The 23360-nt window shown below is 34.3% G+C and overlaps 1 long non-coding RNA gene across 1 annotated transcript in view; it reads right to left on the bottom strand.

The window, feature by feature from the left end:
* Nucleotides 1-259: 259 nt before the first annotated feature.
* Nucleotides 260-23360, bottom strand: part of LOC150102814 (uncharacterized) — an 84146-nt gene continuing 61045 nt past the window's right edge. Inside the window, exon 3 of the long non-coding RNA XR_016548931.1 lies at nucleotides 260-297. This is a non-coding gene — a long non-coding RNA (uncharacterized LOC150102814). The remainder of the gene's footprint in view (nucleotides 298-23360) is intronic.

Below are 23360 nucleotides of genomic sequence, written 5' to 3'. Positions count from 1 at the left end.
AAAAAAAACTTATTGTTTGGCGTGGTGGGGGTATCGAAAAAATGTACCAGTGATATTTAAATTAGAACCGAAGTCATAGCAAGCATCGGATTTTTTTTTCAGCCTGCACAAACATCGATTACTGTGTAGCAATAATATTATTTGTCGTTTTCTAAATCTTATTCTAAAATGCAATCAACATTTTATATTTACCTGGTATTTGAAGGCCAGAAATTATATTGGGATGTACCCCGCAAATGACAATATAAATAATCTGTCGGTTTTGTTCAAGCGATTTCATTGACGCCTGAGGTGGAACTGAAATAAGAAATTATTAGGCAAACATCACTATCCACTGGTTATAAACACACATAATATCATAATTATTTTCAGAAATATCTAATCAGCATGTGATATAAAATATTTTAATGCATTTAAAATGCATCAAATTGAGCACTGTTCAACGCTCAATTTCAATGCATACAAGTCACCAGTAAAATGCATTCAATGCACAACTGCATTTAAATCTTTTCTAAGAAACTTCCGGACACCTCAGCGTTTTGAAACCTTTCACTAACTTCAAATATATCATCGAGGTTAGTGAAACTACTTCTGGGTTACCATTTCCTCAATGCATTGAGTGATCCGTAAAACATTTTTGGCTTAAGAGTTCCGGACTTGATTCTTGATACATAAGCACGATTTTTGTTTATTATCTATACATAATTGTGCTAATGTACCGAATTTCGATTAAAATCAGATGAGGATAATAGGCCAAATTAAGGGATGACATATGAATGTGGGGTGACATTTAGGTTTGGGGAGGAGGTGTGATATCAGTGATTATAGACGGGACAGAGTGTGTAGAGAAGTCATATCCGGAAAGTGGAGTTAGTGGAACTTGTTATAGAAACAGAAATGAGCTAGTGTGTATGTTTACAAATGCTAGAAGTATTCAAAACAAGGGGTATGAAATTGTAGTGTTCATAGAGTGCATTCGCTCAAAAATTTGGTATAATTCAGATACATAATGACCATGAACCCCGATGATATTCTGACAGGAACAGAGATGAAAGGTCTTCTGCGAAGAGGGAGGAGAAGTGTCATTGATGATGACAGAGCGGTTGTGCCCATCTAGGGCGGAGATGCAAGGACCAAACACTGAGAGAGTTTGAAGCAGTATGGTGTGAAGTGGAGGTGGACAGGATGAAATGCTTAGTAGGGTGTTACTATAGATCTGGTACTCTGGAAGGCAGTGAGGTCAGAAGGAAATATTTAGATAAATTGGCCTGGCTAATAAGAAAAAGCTTATCATTATGGGCGATTTCAATTATATATGACGGGAATAAGGAGACAGAATTAGGAATCAAAGACAATGAATTTCTTGAGTTTTTACGGGATAACTACCATAAGCTGTACGTAACAGAGGCCATAATGGATCGATAGAATTGGATATTATTATCTCATCAAGAGATATTGTAAATGAAGTGTCGCATCACCCTCTAGTTTGTGGAAGTGGTCATTTCAGATCCATCTTGGGTGGTGGCCAGCCATATCATTACTTTTGTGAGAAAGAGTTATGTGGAACTATAAGGCAGGTGATTATGGCAAACTCAAGAGGCAGCTTGTAGCTATATCAAGGAATGAGGAAAGGATTTCAATGCTGCTTGGTCTCTACTCAGCAATTATCTGGCAGAAGCAATGACTGTAATGACCAAGCAGCATTATTTAACATTATTTTACACCTACCTTATTTAATCTCCTGACCTTTGGTCAGGAGATTAAATAAGGTAGGTGTAAAATGGATGACTGAAGATGCGAAGCATGCAATCTGGAAGAAAAAGGCATTGTGGAGGTAGCACAAGATGAGTGGAGATGATCAGTTAAATGAGTACAAAGAGCAGCAAGCAAGGAAGATGAGTCATTTAGTAAGGGTAGCAAAAGTGCAATAGTTAGCAAATGATGCTAAAAATCCTAGGGAGTTTTTTCGATATTTGGTCAGGAGAAGGAAGAATGATTATTGGAGGATGATGTTGGTCAGTGATAATTTGAGAATGATAAACACTGAGGAGGATCCAGTAGAGGTGTTAAATGATCAGTTCATTAAAGTCTTCCTTCCTTGTGTTTGACATAATGCAGAAATTGAGAGCAGTGGGAATGGGAGAGAAACCACTGATGGTAATGAGCAGGACGTATATGAGGAATTAAGTAAACTTGGTGTCAACAAGGCCATGGGAATTGATTGTATATCACCGCGTGTCTTGAGGGAATGTTCCAGGGAGTTAACAACAGCGTTAACATAGAATTTTAACAGAGTCTTAGATTAGCTCTGGTCTCAAAAGAATGGAAAGATGGCAAAATTGTTCTGCTCCATAAAGGATGTAATAAGACTAAGTCTTCGTATAGGCCAATCTGCTTGTCTGGAATTGTGGTCAGGGTGTTGGAGAAGCTAGTGAGGACAAGGATTCAGAACTGGGTGGGCACAGTGGAATTCTCTTTAATGGGCAGCATGGGTTTGCTAAAGGAACATTGTGTTTTAGCAATCTGCTTACTTATTTTAACAAGGTGATGAATACATTGGATAAGGGGAATGCATATACAGTAGTATATTTAGATTTTGCGAAGGCTTTCGATAGATCGCCACATGACAAACCAGTAATTAAATTGGAACAGATAGGGTTGGATAGTAGATTAGTTGTCTGATAGGTATCAAGAGATTATGTATTGGGGGAGTGATATCCCAGAAGAGGAAAGTCACTAGTGATGGATCGAGAAACCACTGATGTGTCCCAGGTGTCTGTTCTGGGGTCATTGTTGTTTAATTTGTATGAAATGACATTGTAAAGGAGTTAAAAGATAATATACAGTTGTTTGTAGATGATGCAAAATTGGGGAGAGTTATGAGAAGTAGAGTAGATGTTGTAGCTTTGCAAGAAGACCTAAATAGACTGTCTGAATGGGTGAGTGTGTGTGTGTGTGTGTGTGTGTGTGTGTGGATATCAGTTTAATGTTGCCAAGTTTTAAAATTTGGGAAGCAAAGATGGGATGCAGAGTATAGTATTGGTGGATAGGGACTTAAAATGATTTCGTGGACATTTTGTTAAAATTGTGAGGACGACACAGCAGATTATGAAATGATGCAGAGAACATAGTCATGTATAAGGATGTTTTGATTCCATTGTACAAGACTTTGATCAGGCCGCATATGTATTACTGTGCACAGATTTGGTCGCTGAGAGGGTTCAGAGATGATTGACTAAGTTGGTTTCTGGTCTCTGAAAAGAAATCTTTTGAAGAGGTATATTCATTCTTGTTCTGTGTTTGTTAATTTTTTCCACACAACACAAACATCGATTAGTGTGTAGCAATAATATTATTTGTCGTTTTCTAAATCTTATTCTAAAATGCAATTAATTTTTTTTATACAAGTTGAAAACAAGTTGGAAAAATATTTTATATTTACCTGGTATTTGAAGACCAAAATTTATACTGGGATGTAGTCCGCAAATGACAATATTAACATATGGTATAAAATATTTTAATGCCCAGCTGAAAATTTAAATTGAGCATCGTTCGATGTTCAATTTAATTCATTCTGTCATCTGTAGATACAAGCGTACACACAGCGGAAACCAAACATCTCAATTTACGACAGTTTACACGCTGTTCTGTTTATTAATAGGTTGGTGTTTCAAAGGCCAGTCATCTGCGATATATGCACGAGCAAGAGATAAAGAACGAAAGTGTGAGTCAGTTATGTGATCTCGACAGTTTGACAAATTGATGCCAAAGAAGAAGTTTCCCAATTCCGCCTCATTTCACTGTCTCTACCCTCCCCCCCCCCCCGCTATACCTGTACGTGATTTGGATAGAGAGGAGAGGTAGCGACCTGAAATGTCATTAATTTCAAAGGTAAGCGGCGCTAATGATGATTAAGTTTTGTTCTCCATGGAGTTCAACCTTTAATTTCTCGGTTGTGCAAAGGGAACGCGAATTTCTTTAGTTCGTCACTATATTTAAACACGTTACAGATGTACAATTCTCGCAAACATTGCCAAGTTAAGTCAACTCGCATCGGATTATTTCCAATGAAAGGAACTCATTTGAATAAATTGGTTTCTCCTATAATGATTAAGGTACAGAACTTGGGCTCAGTTTACAAATCAGTGGACGAATTGAGATTGTTCACTACCTAAATTTCACAAACGCATCTTATGATCAATTATTAAAGGTAATTTAGAAATATAATAGTTTTGTAGGTAGCTAAGATATTCAATATCGGTCCTCATAATGCACAGAAACAATGTTCTTCCTTTTAGCCGAAAGAGTGGATCATTGAAATAAAATTCTAAAGAAAGCTTAAAACTATAAAAACTGTCCAGCAGCGTATTAGGAAGAACTTGACTGTACTTTCTTTTCGTTAAAAACTGGGTAAAACGCCAGTCTCATAACGAGGGTCACCCCTGCCTACTATACGAGACTAGAGGAATACTAAGGATGGATGATGATGGTGAGGGTAATATATTCTGTTCAATATTTTTATAAGAAAAAAAGAAGCATCTATGAACATCCCTGTCTAAAATAGTTTAAATTTAATCACATCCAACTCATTAATGATTATTTGCCGAATTCCAAACATAGGACTTCTGCAAATGACACAAACGTTGTGACACATGCTCAAGGGACAGCACTGAATGTCAGCTAAATGCTGTCATCTTAGAGAGAGAGAGAGAACATACAAGCAGCAAATCTATACTCACTAATAGTGAAGATGACGTGTAGCCTGGAAATGTAAATCCGATGCAAATACAATCTAAATGTTATTTGATACAAAATATTTTGTGCTGGGCATTGTTAAAATACTATACCTGAAACTATCAGTACCTCTTGTGATAATTAGTTTGGTAAACATTTATATTTGCGTCAAAATATAACAACAAAAGTGACACCTTTAATTCATAAAAAGAAAATCTGTCTTGTCACGAAATGTCTCTTCATTTTCAACAGATAAATGGATGTTCTTTTATCATTCCATGAAAAACTAGTTTCTTTTACGTTTATTTCGTGGATGTTTTCTACGGAACTGTAGAGCAACAGATCAATTCGAAGTGTGCATCTTACTTACCAAGTGCACTTTCTGTTAATGTTGTTGCAGTTCGGGAGTAGGACAAAGAATCAGCTCAATAGCGACATTTCAATACAAACGTTAACATGCTGTTCAGAGTTCTGAGAACTCGCTAATGAGCATAGCAAAAAAACACATTACGATCAAATTTTGCATAATCAAAATATATTACAGTCTTCCTTGTTTTCACTACATGATTTCAGAAATTACAAATCGATGTTTTCAATCTCGTTTGAAATGGGCGCATTTTTGTCTGACGACGAAGGGCTGCATTTTAAAATAACAATATTCGTAGCCATCTTTTCTGCAATAATTCAATTTCTGTCGTAATGTTAGAGGGTGTGCTATACTGGAAATGGTAACACCAAAATTAGATATTTAAGTTAGGATTATTGACTATCAAAAGAATAACCATCTCAGTTTTATTGTGGGCAGCTGTGGCTCCTTTTGCAGACGTCTTTTAGTAATCGAAGTTATAGTGGATTCAAATTCCGTTTGGATGATATCCAGTGTCGGTTCGTGGCTTGAAATTGTGGGGGTACTGCAACTTTCGAAATATACATACACACTGTAAGTACAGTGTATACGTGTTTGGATAAATTTATTATCGATAAAATTATGCAGTTTAATATAATTCAAAATTACTTAAAAATAAAATCCATTCTTTAATTGTAATTAAAGGAATGGATTTACAATTTTTGGACATTACAATTAAAGGATTTAATTGTAATGTCCAAATATTTAAAAATATGGAGTAAACACGATAAGCACTACGAACACCCTACTACTGGCGCAAACTGCATATAAACAACAGTAGAACTGCGCGACGGACAGTGCCGCATTACGCTAATAGCTCGCATCTCATTATGACGTGCATATGCTTGCGCGCGTAACAATATAACATTGTGGTAAACACAGTGCTGCTAGCGTCCTTCGCCCTCCTAAGTGCTACAAGATGAGTTTTTATTCTTTTTTATACAAAATAAGAGAATTGTATAGGATTGTTAATGATAAAATTAAATATTACAAGCAAATATAAATAAATTAATAAATATATTTATATATCGAGAAAAATTGGGGGTTGCTGCAGTTCTTATGCATGAACCGCCCCTGATGATATCTGAAAAAGAGTTTAAGGTTCACAGGGGAACAAAAAAGCAAAGCAGATGAATTTTCCACAGAAAAATTCAACCAGCTTCTTTTCTCTGTTGGCTATGGTTACTTTTTCGATCAGATCGTACGAGGAACTGTCTTCCATCGTATTTCAGCCTATTTGTTTGATGTGAATTGAATTTTCCGGCTACCGTTTACCGTCAATGTGCTCTTATTCTCGTAATCTGCTTTTAGAACTGCGAAACTTGCAGTTCTAAAAGCAGAACTACAAGTTTCGGGTTTCGCAGCTTCTCACGAGTGTCAAACTGTGAAAAGCCGCGAAACCCAACCTAGAATTCCTGATTTAGACTGTAATTATTCCACTCTTATCAACTTGAACCCAACACAGTCTTTCAGTTGTTTTAAATGATTCTGTTTTATTTAACAGTAGTTTTTCTTCTTTGTATACGTGAAAGATCTAAGACTGTAAGCGGAACAAAAACATACCAAAAACGATTTAAAAGTTCTATTAAAATATCGCTCTGCTGAGAATTACAGAAGTAGGCAGATAAAAAAGTTACTAGGTTTTAGTTGATATGAATCAATATTTAGCGCGCGCGCGCTCACACACACACACACCCAACGAGGTTGTATGATTGGCTTCCAGATTTACCGTTAGCGTAATGAGATCACAGTAGCAGGTGGAGAAGATAACCACCAAGACTCAGAAAGTGATCTTCTTGATTATAGCCATCAATCTAGGGGACCACCTACAGCAGCAAAACTACCGGAGCAAAACCAGATACACTGCCACGTGCTCCCAATAATGTCGATGCAAGTTGGTTGAGAAATCCATGGGGGTAATACCTTTTCACCTTGATTGAGCAATAACTTAAAACGCTGTCAGACCAGAGGGTTCCATTATCGTTCGGTATCTAACACGTAATTAACGAAATTCCTAACTCCGTAGAAAGATGAAGGAGAAAAAAAAATTAATGTGGCTAAGAAATCTGTTTCATTTGGCACAACGGAAGAACATCTAGGGAAATGCGTAGAATAATGAAATAATCGGCTGATAACATTTTTAGAGAATAAATGAATGCTATAAAACATATCAGAGTCATTGGGAATTAGTTTTTATAAGGATTCTCCAAATTATCAACTTCAGCGAGCGATCTTAAATATATTTTAGGCAACTGTTACGATGTTCTGTAAAGAACACATTACTCATTTCGAGTATGTGAATTCTTTTTTGTGTTTTTTTTTCTTCCCTGTAACTTTTGTGTATCTTTGAAAATGGGATTGGATGAATTAGAAACGTTATTTCTCCAACATTGAGTTCGCATCTCTCTCCTTGGCAGGTATGTTTTCGTAAATGTCTTTAGATAAGCAGACGATATCTAGTCTTAGAAAAGGTTTGATCTTTATTAGCAGAATTCCGGGATCATGTAACCTTCAATACATCCACGGTAATTGATGCACTTCTGTTTACAATCTTTCGTCGGAGTAATTAATTTATGTAGCTGAAGTTAATAAAAGTCAATGGCTCATTGCTCGTTTGTTATGCCTGCATCTGTAATAATATATTGCGACATTTGATTATCCTCACTCGGTAAGTTCATAATTAACCTTCATCTCATGTATTTATGAGCTACGATTACCACTGCAAAACCGTAATGATAAAGTTCATAAATACATGAGATGTAGGCTGATCTTTTACAGCAACCTTGCTTTACTGAACAAGTTATATATACAAGATAGAGACATAAGATGTTTCATGTATTTTCTGGAAGCCTTTCCTTATATATTAATTCAGACGCCCTCCAGGAAATGGAAGATTTGCTTCATAGGAGCTCATCTAACAACCTTGGGGGGTGAAAAAAGTTCTTAAAACTCCTGATTCACATTCCGTCTAACTACGATTTGCATAAGAGTGACCCTCGTTTTAAAGCAGAAGTTTCTTTAGTGCTAACATGCAAATTATTCTTGTAAAATATGCTGATTGAGTCAATCCGTTCTTGAATATTTCTCACATAAATATCTCTATATTTGTTTATAGAGTGATATGTTGTGGAGAAATTACGAAACCGTTTTTAGCGAATTTCTATGCCAATGTTGATGAATTAAGGCAGAAGCAATTAAAGGCTATGAGACCGACTAACTCACTCACAACCTGAAAAGCCCTTGTCAAGATTTTTTGCGTCCTACAAGGGGATTTGAACCCAGATCTTTCCATCCAAACCAAATAATAAGTGTGACATATTTAGAGTTATAAGACATAAATAATGATTGTTCACTTTTTCAAGTCACAAATATTTAATCACTTATGCTTTGGTAAGAAATAACTAATTAAATAAAACAAATATTTATCTCTTAAACGTATTCAAGAGTTTCTATACTAGCATCATAACTGTTAGTCATACAACAAATAAAAGAAACTGCAATGTCATTTACACTGTTTAATAATCAATGCCAAGATTCTATTAAAAAAAATGGACTGTGATGACAATTTTCTATGCACAAATGGGGACAGTGCTTCGTTTTTTTAATTAAAATCAACACAACTATCACAGCGTGACGAACTAATACTTTGTTTTCACGTCTAACTTCATTAATGTCAAGCAAAATAAGATTAAGATGGGAGGGGGTGGATGAACTTCTTTTATTTTGACAGAAAACGCCACTTTATACGCAAGCGTAACCTTTGTGCAGCTCATTTGAGGTTACATTTGTGTCAAAACATTTCAATTTGTTTAGGTAATTTCTCGTTTTGAAAGAATCTTCCTGCTCCCTCCCAGGTCCTTTAGAGATGGAGTAGTCTTTCCTTCCAGCAATCTCCCTAAGGACATATAACACAGCTTCCCATTTAGTGGGCTCATGCATTCTAATCCCAATGACAACAGCGTTCCATTAAGTGTAATTTCTGTTCACCCACATACGTTGCGCATTTTATCCTCAATTTTTTTTTCTTTTATTTGTTGCATGACTAACAGTTATGATGCTAGTATAATATCTTGAGTTAAAAAAAGGGAATTAGCTTCTTTTTATCATAATGCAACAGTATTCTTTCCTGCAATACAATTTGAGATTCTTAAAGCAGTTTCAAAACATATTCACATATTAACTTTCTCCGGAATAAATTAAAAAAAAAACGTACTAGAACAGGTAGAAGTTAAATAGACAATTAAAACCATGCCTAAGTACAATGAAAATATAATGAAAGAATTGTTTGAAAGGTTGGCTGGGCTGTTTCTTCATGAAAATCACTGACTTAAAAGTGAGAAAAGATACTAGTCCATGGCTTGAATTAAAGGCTTGTATGATATTATTATTATTTTAATATGCAATATAAACAAAAATGAATTAATGATTTTTTCCTTAAGGAAATAAAATTATTGTGACGCAGAGCTTGTAGACTATTTTGCCAAATATACATTACGTTACGCAGAACCAAACGCTAGAAGGTAAAAATACCATCAACAAACAAAGAACAGTTTTATAACAATACTATTAGTGAAACAATGTGCAAATGAACATCATTAGCACTTAAATAAAAGTAAGCGCGTGCAAGAAGCACGCTTTTTTGCATTTTTATTAACAACTAGTAAAAGTGAATAAATTATATGTAAATAAATATTAATAATCGATATTTCTTGATGTACCCGTTTCTTGGATCTAGTGTATATTTTAAATGGGGAACACACTAATAAAAATACAAGAAAACTATAACAAATTAATTTTATTTATTAATCATTAATTAATTACAATACTGCGGTGAGTCTGCGTAGCTCGTGGAAATAATTTTTGTGATACTCGATCAGCAAAAAATAAAACAAAAAAGGCTTAGAGGCTAATTCTAGTTAGCCTCTAAGTCTTTTTTACAAATTTGAACCTAGTTACGTATCAAACAGGTATTTGATACGTAACTAGGAAAATCCAGCCACAGAACACAACTCATTACGTACATATGTACTAGTGAGGATTAGGAACTTGATATGATAGCAGTTGCTTGCGGTGTTCTCGTTTACCATTCCGGTAAAAGGTAAAGAAAGCTCAAAGTCTACTCATTTTCAAGAATAACTGAAGACTTAAAACACTGTGTGGGCCAAATAATTTAACTATTTAGTGTGAGGTGACTTGAAACCTTCTAGTCGTAAAATAATTTTGTTTCATATTTGTAATTTCTGCATAGATAGATTAAAAGTAACATACGTGAATAAACCCAGTTCTACAAATACCGCTTTAAATGCACTATATCTTAGCTTCTGTTGTACACGTCGCTGACGACCAATGTATTACTGCAGTGCACACAGAAAATTGGATGCATATTAAGAGTGCTGTAAATTTTTCTCCGGCTGTCAAACACTATCCGATGTACACCGCCCAATTCATTACCATGACATACCATCTCCCATGTTTGTTCACGGGTGTTATTTGCACCGACAGCTGTAAATATTTCTCAATTTCCACCTCGTGAACCGTATGCGAAAAAGCTCCAGCAACCTCACTATCTTAATAATTGATAGCGACATCCCGTGTCGCACTTCTGTATTTTTTTTTCCAGCGTCAGAATTCACTATAAAAACAGTGAAAGACTTCGTGAATAAATAAGCTGCTTATTTTATTTAGATTTTGAGTTTCGAGCATTCTTATCCTGGGGCAATATCTGAGATGGTGTCTTATTTCACCGAAGAGCATTCTTTCTTTGTGGTAACACTCGTATGCAAATCGGAAATATCTGCTGTATTGTGTTAGAGTCACAGTCAACCGTAATAAATAAATATTTCTGTGAATTGAAATAGAAAAAAAAAACAAACTCGGAATGGATGAGGTCTTTTTTCATACACAGGAACTGTTTCCAATTTTTCGCGAACATGTTTTTAAAACCCAAATATCTTAGCTAAATCTTTTTTTTTTTATACCATTAGTAATGATTTTGACATCCTACACGATATCCAGGCAAACCGAAGCCAAATATATGAACGGAACGAAGCACCAAGTTAGGAAAGGTTTTCCAAGAAAACGTTTAAAAAATAATAAATTATAACTTTTAAAATAGTAGGTTCGAGAATCGAAACAATTTTATATGAAAAATAGCACTTTTAACATGGCATTTTTGCATATAAAATAGCTAAATACTTGCTCAAATGGTTTTATATGAGATATATTTCATGCATTTCACGAATTTAATTTTTTTGAAGTAATTATTAAGATTCAAAAATAAAATAAATTTCATATATGATAATATGATATGAACTGGATCACTTTTGTGAAAATACGAACAAATTTAAAAGAAGAATAACACAATAAAGTCAACACTAATTAATACATTTTAAGAAAGACTAATAACACGTTATGTATTATGAGAATAACGAAACACATATACGAGGAGAGAAGTAACCCAAGGAAGTAACAGATGAGAAAGATTGATTCTCTCTCATCTGTTATAGGTAATATAGAAAATAAAATAATTAAAATAAAATAAATATGCCAAACATTTAATAAAAACCATTCAGAAAAAAAGAGATCTGTTTGTCCATTGATGAGACTTGCTGATCGATTGTGAGGCAACAATAGGCTTGCCTATTGTTGCCTCACAATTCTTGAAACATGTGATGACAACGACGAATGACTAAGAATAATTATATTTTAATGGATATTAATGAAATCAGATTATTTCATTAATTATTATTGAAATACCTCTGAATTCATTCTTTAATCTCGTGAACGTATCACAAAACAAGTATATCTTGTAACTGATCCATAGCGTATTTTATAAAGTATATTTCTATTTATTTTTACATTAAAACTTTTCAAGGAGAAAAGTTTAATATCTTCAAACTGAAATGCTTATTCGCACCTTTTTCTGAAAGAAAAGTCCGAAAATGGAATCGTGTGTTTGGAGGAGAATATTTTTATTTATTTGTTTGAGTCTCCTCATAATGTGTGCTTCAATAAATACAAAAAAAAAAAAAAAAAACTGGAAATAAAAGATTAAATCTCTAATTAAAATCAAATCTCTCTCTAAGCCAAATTTTCCACACTCGCATACAATTCCTGCAAGATTTGGAATTGGATTCTAAGATTTGTTAAACTCTTTACAATAGTGCTGTATTATAAAGGGGTGGTATTAAATATATATTTTTTTCCATTCAGATATATTGAAATTAAATTTTAAAAATGAGAAAATTCATGAGAGTACTACCTTAGTCATCGGAGAACTCTCATAAGTTCTGTAACTTTCGAAACTTTGGTATATTTGAATTTAAAAAAAAAATGGATATTTAATATCTTTTGTTTAACAGCATTACTTCATCAATTGAAGCTCTTTTGTCAATGCTTGCTCTTTACAATATTTATTTCTGTTGTATAAATGGATTTAATTTGTCTTGCTTAAGTACAGGGTGTTTCAAAAAGAATGAAATTAATTTAGTTAATGAAAATTTGGTACAGTTACAAAACGCCTTCTGTTGACTAGACGCCATCTTCTCATTAAGAAGATGGCTCACTAAGCGTAGCGCTATTTGGGCGCTAGTAGTGGCATCTAGCGGTCATCATATCAAACTCTGGGCCAAGGCCGTTCACATGGTACAAGTCGCATTCATTTGCGGTTCGTGTTTGCAGAGATATACAATTTTCAAATCGGGACATTCACTTTGAAACACTCTGTATACTAGTGAACAAACAGCATACTTAAAGCATACTGCTAATGAAAATTAATTCCCATAACCAAGTGATGATGAGCCCGAGACGTTTGTTGGCTAGTTTATACATTTTAATAATGAAGTCATAAGAAAATAAACTTGTCAATGTGATAGGAAAGCATTTATTCATCCAGCAAAAAACGTAATAAGCTATTTAATAACTGTACATATTGTTATCCTGTTCAACTTAGCGAAACAATAGAACATGATGGTTAATAAGGCAAACGATGTATTTCGCAAACCAAGAATTAGAAAGAGAGCAACATCAATGTATTAAAATATTACAATCACTAATCTTCGAAAGTTTTTTAAAGAAATTCTCAATGGACTTTTAACTCAGTAGATAAGTCTACTGAGTCATTTCACATAAAAATTTAATTTGTGAGAGTTATTGTAGTCGAAACAGAAAATAGCTTCGATGACGAACTGTACAAAGTAACTTATTAATTATTATTAGAGACAGCGTACCCGATCACATGTCGAGTCCTAACAGTGTTCTACATGAGTCTGGCATGAACTACACAAACCATGCAATTCTTGTTTCTCGCTACCAACAAACTTGTAACACTCATATCGAATGAGTTCGAAATCAATTTTCGATTTGCGAGCACCATATTTTTCCAGCACTAACTCAGTGCTGGAAAAATATGGTGATCAGTCAGCAATTCGTAACTTGTAACACTCATATCGAATGAGTTCGAAGTCAATTTACGATCACCATATTTTTCCAGCACTAACTTAGTGCTGGAAAAATATGGTGATCAGTCAGCAACTCGAGACATGAAATTAGCTACCCAACCGCAGAGGATGACTTAATATATTGGCTATCCTCCGTTCACTTTTTGAGGGAGGGGTAAATAATATGTATGCTTATTTTACATTTTAAAATAAACAAATAAATGAGTAAAATGCATTCAATAATAAATAAAGTATTGAAATAAAAACTCAGTAAAAAAAAAACGATTTCGATCAATTAAACTCCTAAATAAATAATAATAATAACAAAACATTTCAAATATATGCATTATTCTACTTACGATTACAGAAAGTTCAATGGTAACTTTAAAAAGTTTTTTTTTATTTCGTAATAACTGAAAAAACAAACGACATTATTATGGCATCATGACGAATCTACGAACGCAACTGCAGCTCGGCAAGAGAGTAAAAAATTTCTGTATTGATTGTTTCCTATGAAGGCGTCATCTAGTACTTTATCGCATTCATTTTATTTGCTATGCGCTACCTACTTACCGATTCCTACAGTGTCATCAGGCTATAATGAAGTCTGTAATAAGGAACCAGCGAAATATAATAGTTTACAGAGAACTTAAGTGAGCAAATGAATTCGTCGATCTTCGCTCAGTAAAATTGCAATTTCTTAAACAATGCAATCTTCATAATATACTGTACATTCCTTGCATGTTATTAAAGAAAATTGCTACATATCGCCGGCTAGAGTCGGAAGACGAGGGCTTAAGACCATTACGAAGGAGAAACTTCAAATATCATGCAAACAATGCTGTTCATACGTAATGAAGCGATTTCTCATTAGCATGTTTATTTGGATACTTTGATGCGCTGCCATTTCAATGTTATCATTCTAAATCGCGAGTTTGAAATAAAGTGCAGACGATGTCATAAAAAAATAGGTTTAGTAGCATCTGTTTGAAAACAATCAGCAACGTAGTTAACAATGTGCTCACTTTAAAAGATTACTTGCATGGAGATAATGCTCGGTAAGGGTTGAAAAAAATTAAAGCGATTTAAAAAATCATTCGACAGATGTGACATGACGTCACTTAGAATTGTCAAAGTCCAGGTTTTTCAAAGATTAAAAATATTTCGATTATTAATTTTTTTTTATAAAGTAATTATTTTAAAAATTCACTGAGGAGTTTAAATATATACAATAAAAAAGCACCTAGTTATCGCAAAATATTTAAGCATATAAAGTCTCGAGCATGCTTGAATAATGTGACTGAGTGTATTTAATAATAATAATAATTTTTTTTTTTAAATTTTTTTATCGAAGATCGAATTTTCTTATTTTCCAGGTGGGTCTTTTATGTATAGTTATTACGAGCTAACACACCAATTATATTTCAATTCTTTCAAACAATTAGTTTGAAATATTAAATAACTTTAAGCGCAATAAATAGTTATTCCTTTCTAAGAATTAAAAAAAAAATATTTTTTTTAAAAATAGGATTTTATTTTAAATATTTATGTTTTTTATTTATTATTTATATTTATTTAAATTTTTATTTAAAAACTAGGATTTTATTTAAAAAAAATGAATATTCATGCTTATATATGATAAATTTACAGATTACCTATTACACCATTTTACCCTCCTCCCCAATAAGAGACCGGATGTTGTTTCGTTAGTACAAGGTTGCTTATCCCTAACTTAAACAAGTTTCTCTTTTATGTATTCGCTGTCAGTGTGTTTCTTCTAACAGGTTCTAATCTTATTCCTGTTCCATCACCTCTACGAGTTCCTCAGAATGCCTTCTTTTACATTAAGCCCCGCGCATGCTCACTGTAATGACTGTAATTAAAGTCTTAAGTAGTGATTAGTGCGGAGACGCAGATGCAAGAATGTGCAACACTAAGAAAACCTAGTCATTATCTTTTCTAGAAGCAGAACGACTAAATAGTGTGTGAAAATCGACTGCCACTCCTCTGCCAATTGGAGATATTTTGTGAATAAAATAAAAATGCATTCATAACTATCGGCTGGAAATAATCTTTAATTCTGCGCATGTTCTAAGTGCAACGTACAGATGGTTGCTTTTATTTGATGGACATTTTAAGTGTGAACAACCGAGTTCCTTTTCGTACTACAAAAAGTATGCATTGATAAAAGCAGTGGGTGCCCTTAACCGACTGTTTTGCTACTGATCAGTGACTAATAATGAAAGGCAAGGATGTTTGTTTTAGATTTAAGAGTGAATATAATTACAGATTGCTAGTATTACTCTTGCGATATTTAAAGAGAATTTTTAGGCTACACCAACACATGATGATGCTATCATCATAGATGCGAATGCCGGACGATATAAGAACTATTCAACTCTCTCACGAAACAAAGAGAATTGTGTAAATTCCAGTAAATACGAAATTAAAGTGGAATGAATAAATGCTTCGTGTACATTTAAAGGTGCATTTTTTTACATGAAGGATGTCATCTTACTAAATTCAATCCGTTGAGAATGAGCGATGTAAAGTGGAAACTAATTTCGTGTTTTAATAATTTTACTAGGAAATGATTAGTGATTTCACGCAATTATTAAAATTTACTTCGCGACACATTTATTTAACATTTAAATCGTTAAATAATTAAAAGCTGCCATAGCTGAAGGTAGGTTCTAAAATGCTACTCTCTTTTACCAATCAAGAACTTAATAAAAACAGCATACGAATTGTCTATTTGCGTATTCAGTTGGGAAGAAACATCCCTACTTCCTCCCTTTTTTTTTATCTTAATCCTTCAAACAAAAAGTCTTCCAGGTCTGACAAGAACGGAACGCATTCTCTTTTATTTCCAATTTGCATAAATTGTTTAGATTGCGAAAACACTACTCTTAAATGATTATAAAATTATTACCCTTTATGTACAGATAGAATGATTGCACTCCTATTGAAGAACAGCATGAAGTATGAGAAAAGTCAAAATGAACTTCTGTACGCACATAACTGAACACGAATTATTGGCAGAAAAATAAATCCCTGAAAAATGGCCTAGATGGCGCCACCCACATACACTGTGCATTTTTATTGTTCATATTTTATTGCTCCAATTCTGGAGTAAATAATGTTTATAGCAAGTATGAAAGGCTTATGTTTTATTGAGCCCGCAGATTAAAAAAAAAAGTAGCACAAATTTCTTCGAATGAGATGAGTTTTTGAGTACTTTCGTCTGCTTTGCGAAAAAAAGAATGTACTCATTCTCTTCAGCACCCACAAACAGGCCGATTGTTTTCCAGATGGATGAAATGTATGATACTGAAATGGATGTAAGTATATCTAATTTCGTCTATCACGGGAGAGATTACCCCAACAAATTTCACGAGGAATCTGCTTGGAAATGAGTTGATTACCGAAACAAACTTCAAACGTAAAGATGACCTTCCATCGAACAAAGAAAAGAAACAGAAAAAAAGAAAATTTTGTCGACTCTGGACGAACACTATTTAAGAAGTAATCAGGGAGCCGTGATTCACGTGCTAAATGCATACCCCACCAAAAAGAACATTCATAAGAGGTGACTTTTGCTCTTAAACACTCGAAAGCGATCCTCTACCAATGACAACTGTGTCACCACGTCTGCTCGCTCTCATCCCCGGAATGTAGCGGCGCCAGACATTGATTTCAGATTGAAGGTCGTACGAGCAGAGGCTGCTATCTCTCACTCACTATTCTAAGATATTTAGAGCTTTATGTTTTCTTCCCCCCACCCGTCTCTTGTGTCACGAGCTTCATATGTATTAGAATCCTTTTGCGGAACCTAAAGTAACGCAGCGAATTCCTTTGTTGATAAAGCTGCCAAAGATACAGGAAATCAACTTTATAACTGATAAGTTAATGACCAGACAGAGATCTCCAGCTCACATTCTACTCTCTTTTCATCTTTATCTTCTTCCTCTTTGGCACTTTCATATTTTCGCTGTCCCACTTTTAAGCGCTTTTTCCCCATTCTTTATCAAGGTATACACCTCGATAACGTTTCTCCTGATGTAGCATGAAAACTATCTACAATTAATAGTCGTCATGCTTTCAAATGAGTTTAATGGGTTTTTTCTTGCAACAAATGACAAAAGAGGAAAAAAAAACTGATTTGTTAACTGTTTCTTTAGTTACATCTGCTTCTAACAGTTTGTAAAGCACCATTGTCCCACGGTATATATTCAAGAGAAACTGAATCGACCCTGAAACACACTTCGCATCGGATATGCATTCATGTACTACCAATGTTGCATTTTTTAATTATTTTTCTAATGAATATCTCGAAACCAGCATGTCTATGAAATGGGTGAAGCAAGAATGCTTTTCATATTCCCCGTTATCTGTAGAAGAAAATGTATGGATAGGGAAATATAGTGTTATAAGCTCTGATCATGGCAGGAGGGTAACAGCAATAGCCGAGCCTCAGTTAAAACTTCAACAGCATTGCCATCCATTACCCACCCTGGGTACCCATTTTAGTCGCCTCGTACGACATGAATGGGCTACAGTGGGGCTATTCTTATCCCCGTCACCACACAGAGTTAGTGGACTAACTGTATTCGTTATTAGCTAAAAAGCTTTTATACTTCAAGATGAAAAATGATAAGTAGCTAGAATTATTTGATACCTAGTAAGCAAACAGCGTTTACGTTTGAAAGTTTAAAACTTCGGTAGATGATCGAAAGATTAAGGAACAAATCTTTGGATTGAGTTTAGTCACTTGAGAGCTAGAGCCGATTCGAGCTGTTGTTTCTTATCAATTTAGACAGAAAACGCAGGAAGCACACTTCCTGGGTTATTTAGAAACTTGGTTATAATAACAACAGTGTTTTTACCTGAATATTATTTGCAGATACGAATGCGGGTTTAAACCCCGCAGTTTTGCCCAGTACACATTTCACTTGTGTTGGAATACTTCTATTTTATGCCTATTTATTTCTACATGTATAACATTTTGTGTAAAGAAAAAAATCGGATATATTAAATGCAAAAACCACAGTATGTTTTGAAACTTCTCCAAAAATGAAGTAATTAACGTGTAAAGAATGCAGTCGTATGTTTCAGGAGAGCTAGCAAGCCAGACACTTCTCTAATTGCCAATAATTACAAATGAAAATTTTTCTCGACATGGTAATACAGTAATAATTGGCCCATATTTCATTCTTTTAATATTAATGACACCATGGTGTTCTATTTAGATAAGCTATTTGAAGTTATAAATTATGAATTTGAGCATCGCATTCGTTTAAAGGCTTGCAATATTATCCGCTTCGGATCTCATGGTATTATAAAAAAAGTACCCTTTTCCCTTCAGTAATTTTTTGTTTGTTTGTTTTCTTTGGGGAAAGGTTATTTGGTTACCATGCAAGCGACATCTAACATACAAATTGTTACTTTCTGGTCATCTTCAGGTATATTCCGTATTCCAATCTCGACGAGTCTCACCTCAATAGCACTTCATCCGAGCCAACAGCCAAGACATAAGCAGTTTATCAATCGATGACGGGACCACTGGGAACAAAGTTAGGCAAAACACGTATTTTTGCCGCTTAGTGCAGACACTAGACTTTGTTCCCGCACATTACCACAAGGCAACGAAGACCCTTTGCGACTAGCAAGCTACAAAAAACCAATATCTTTTCATAGTTGTCAAGAATAATGTATCAATAGCGACGCTCGCTTGGTTTTTTTCTGTGATGGATTCCAACTGTAAAGATCAAAGTATTAGAGAGGCCACGTTTGAACCTAAACGAGTCTCACTGGTGAGGTTGAAATCCAGGTTAAGGAATAGTCCTGGTAACGGGTTCCTTATAACTAACCGTGTAGAAGTTGTTCTTAAGAAGGCAATCATATATATAACCAAGTAGCACAGGGGGAAAAAAACAGCAGGGATAAAAATTAACAAAACACTGGAGTCTAACTTTATTTATGAAAGAGCGTCAGATTTTGAGCCATCACACAAGTCTAGAGAGAGCATTAATCAATTATCAACGATGCTGTATAACAAGAAGCACTTGTTAGAGTTTCGATGTGCGTAGAGTGCTGAAATATCTGTTTTGTAAAGTTTATTGATAATGTACATCATATACCAGTCACCGCAGCTCACAGTTTGTATAGACGAAACCCTTTGGTCGGAAAGACCTGGGTTCGATTGCCGTCAGTGAGGTGAGGAACCATTATCTGGTCTCTTTCGACTAAAGGTGAGTTAATCGGTCTCGTACGGAGGCTTACCTGTTTTGAGGAATGAAAAACAGGTAAACCGTTATCGAGGAGGGCAATGGGAAACCACCTTGCTTATAATCATCTCCGTATCCTATCCCCCAGCCGTGTGACTGAGAGAATAGGATAGGATACCAACCAAGTACGTAAATAAACTCACTGTTGTTATGGAAACGTTCAATCGAAACCGGATAACGTAGAAATATGAAAACAAGCAAATCTATTTTCTTATACCGACTAGTAAACTGAAATTAGAAATGTATACTTGTAAACTGAAATGTTTTGACTCTATAAAACAGTATTTCCCAACGTTTTTTGGATCATGCCCCGCCTCAAAGAATTTGATGTCTCGCCGACAATAGTGAGTGTTTTGAGTATATATCAGTGATGAGGTGACGAATGCAACATCATTTTCTAATTGTCCCAAAAATATTCAAATTTCCTCCCCTCCCCCGTAGGGCATACACCCCACGTTGAGAAACACTGCTATAAAGCTTCAGATAAAAAATAATGTGTAAAAGTCAACTGAAACTTCAGAATGGGTTGCCTTAGAATTGCTTAAAAGACACGAACTCTGTAGAGGCTGCACTGTTGCTTTTTATTTAATATTCGACTCTTTAGTTTCCTCTTAACCATACAAAAAATTATAATTATAAAAATTTGCTATTTGAGATGTTTTAAAATAAGTTTGGCGTAGTTTTAGGTCGAAATCTTAAATATTCCCAGTTTTTTTTTTTATTATTAATCAATTGATGTACGGAAATCGAAGTCAGAAAATCGAATAATGGTTATTAAAGTTATAGAAATTAATGCTGTTTGGGATTTTTCAAATATTTTCGAGAAATTAGGCGTGGCATCAATTCCTAATGAAAGATTTAATTTTTATGATTATTAGTAGTTGTTATCATCTATCGGTGCACATGCTTTTAATTTTCTAAGTTTTCATTTGCCACGTAGAAATTAAACCAATAATAAATTTTCTAATTCGAGTTTTTAAAGTTGTAACGAAACTAAATAAGGAGTTTCATCTCAAATTTTTGTTTTGGAAAAACAGAACATTGAACTACGACGAAGCAAAGAATAGGTAGAAATGTTTCCAAGTGTGTGTATTTGTTTCCTAATTACAGGGCCAGGATTACGGCGTTTATTAAAATATTCACAATATCAAAGAAACAAGTCGCGATATTAGTGGTACGGTTTACTTTCACCATCTGTACGTTCATTATGTTCTCTGCAACAAAATTAAACCGACAGATGGATTTTGTTCCCTCAATGAGCTTCATTAACGTGAAAACTTGCTTCTACGGATTGCCAGATCAAATACCCCTTTATTCTCCGCCACTCTCGGCGGGTGATGTATTCATTACTTATTCCTGGAGGGAGGTTGCGCGCATTTTCTTGATTCTGAAACAGTGACGACATGCTGCAGGCTATACGCTGCAAAGGACTTGGCGACGATATCTTTATCGCTAAGGCTGGCTGGGCTGTCACACCAGGGGGCGTGATAAAGTAATGAGAAATGCGCGGCTTTGACGGAATCTCCGCACCGTACCATCACGGCCACAAAAACACGGAGCCAAGCTGTGTCCTTCCCAAACTTGACTAGCCAGAGAATAATGCGTTGTGGTTGCCTGGTGATAAAGGGACGCAATTATTCTCAGCTCGCCGATTTTCTTCGAAGTTCACACACACTTTATGACACTCCGAGAACACCCCGCATATCATTATAAAATGCGGCTCAGGTAAAATCGCTTCTGGTCCATGATTAAGTGGGTGAGCGCGATGGCAAGGACCTTGTTTTTTTTCGTGTGAGATATCACGTTAGTTATTTTGACCACGAGGACAATTTTAACGTCTTTAAACAGTCAAAATTACATATTTTAAAACCCTCTGAAGTTTATGTGGAGGACCCAACAATCTTCACTTTGCGTCCCACCTGGTATGTGGACAATATCACATTTGGAAGGGGGGGTTGACGACTGATAATCATGATTTAAAAGGCATTTGCAAATAAAAAAAAAAATCTCGACTTTATCATCCATCATATTACTATCCTATCTCATTTTTTCATTGCTGATCACTGTCTTAATGAGCAATTTTTCTTACCAAAGAACATAAAAAAATATTTTGTACTCAAATTTTTAGATTAAAAACAATCATATAAACCTTATTTTTTAAATTGCATTTTTGAATATAATAACAACTGCATCTGAAGCAGTTTTTAAGTGCATTTTGCTAAATGAGTGTGCTCCAATTGATTAGTTTCTTCGGTCGTCCGCAAGCAAATTAAATGGCAGCTCTGACTGGATATTTTATTGAAATTTGGAATTTAGATATACGAAAGATATATCATAAGCATATATGAAAACAATCAAATACAAATAAGATTAAATCATGAGCTATCATATGCGAGAGAGATAAACCAAGGAGTCCGACAGGGATGCCACATCTCAGCAACTCTTTTTAATATTTACTTAAATGAAATAATAATAAAATGGAATAAAAATTTCCATCAAGGTATTAAACTTTCTCCTACTGTGAACTTAATAATTACAAATTCTGAAGATAACTTACAGAAAGCTATTTTAGATCTAAATGAGATAACCAAAGATTATGGTATGATAATATCAACAGAAAAATCAAAAACTATGGCCTGTAAAAGATACGGTCCAGCAAGAACTAAAATAGTAATAGATAACAAATTTTAGAACAGGTGAATTAATTTTTAACTACGTAAGATGTATGATCACATATGAAAATGAAAAAGATATAAACGTAAAAATTGCAAATTATTTAAAAATAACAGGAGTAATTAACTCTATATTTAAACCAAACCTAGTTCAAAAACAAACCAGGCTAAAAGTATACAATACATTAGCCCTACCAGTCTTAATGTATGGAAGTGAAATCTTCCATACAATATTTTTCATAAAGAAATGAAGTTTATGAGAAACAGTGCAAAGTATACCCTATTTGATCACAAAAGAAAGGAAGAAATTATTAAGGAATTAAACCAACAACCAGTAATAGAAAAAATTAAAAAATATAAACATAAATGGATGGAACATTCAACGATCCTTCTAAGGCCTGAACAGACCACTCTAGGCCTAAATCCTTGATAAGGATTTTATGATGGAATTTAGAATCTATAAGAAACTTTGATGAGCCACGTCAATGTTTGCTTCGATCGGACCATTCGCAAGTTTAAAATTTGGTAAAAATTTTTCGAAATTATTAAAAAAAAAGCAATAACTCCTCTCTCACTGATATAAATTGTTTTACGCACAATCACTATTTTTTTTATTTATTTTTTTTTTTATTGTAACAGTCTGGCAAATAATTCTGCTCTGTACTGGATGGAAGTTTATAAAATTTGGATATTCTCGATTCAAATGCGTAGGAGCCAATTTGAATTTAGATTTCAGTCAATCCATTTTGAGACTTAAAAAACAAATAACATTTCTATGGAGAGACAGATGGAAAATTCAGTAGGTGTAATATATTTGTTGAAA

Source organism: Typopeltis vanoorti, chromosome 10 (assembly GCF_054136105.1).
Source record: "Typopeltis vanoorti isolate ZY-2024b chromosome 10, IOZ_Tvanoo_1.0, whole genome shotgun sequence".
NCBI classification, from domain to species: domain Eukaryota; kingdom Metazoa; phylum Arthropoda; class Arachnida; order Uropygi; family Thelyphonidae; genus Typopeltis; species Typopeltis vanoorti.
Note: the sequence above shows the minus strand (reverse complement) of the source record. Positions and strands in the feature narration are given on the sequence as shown.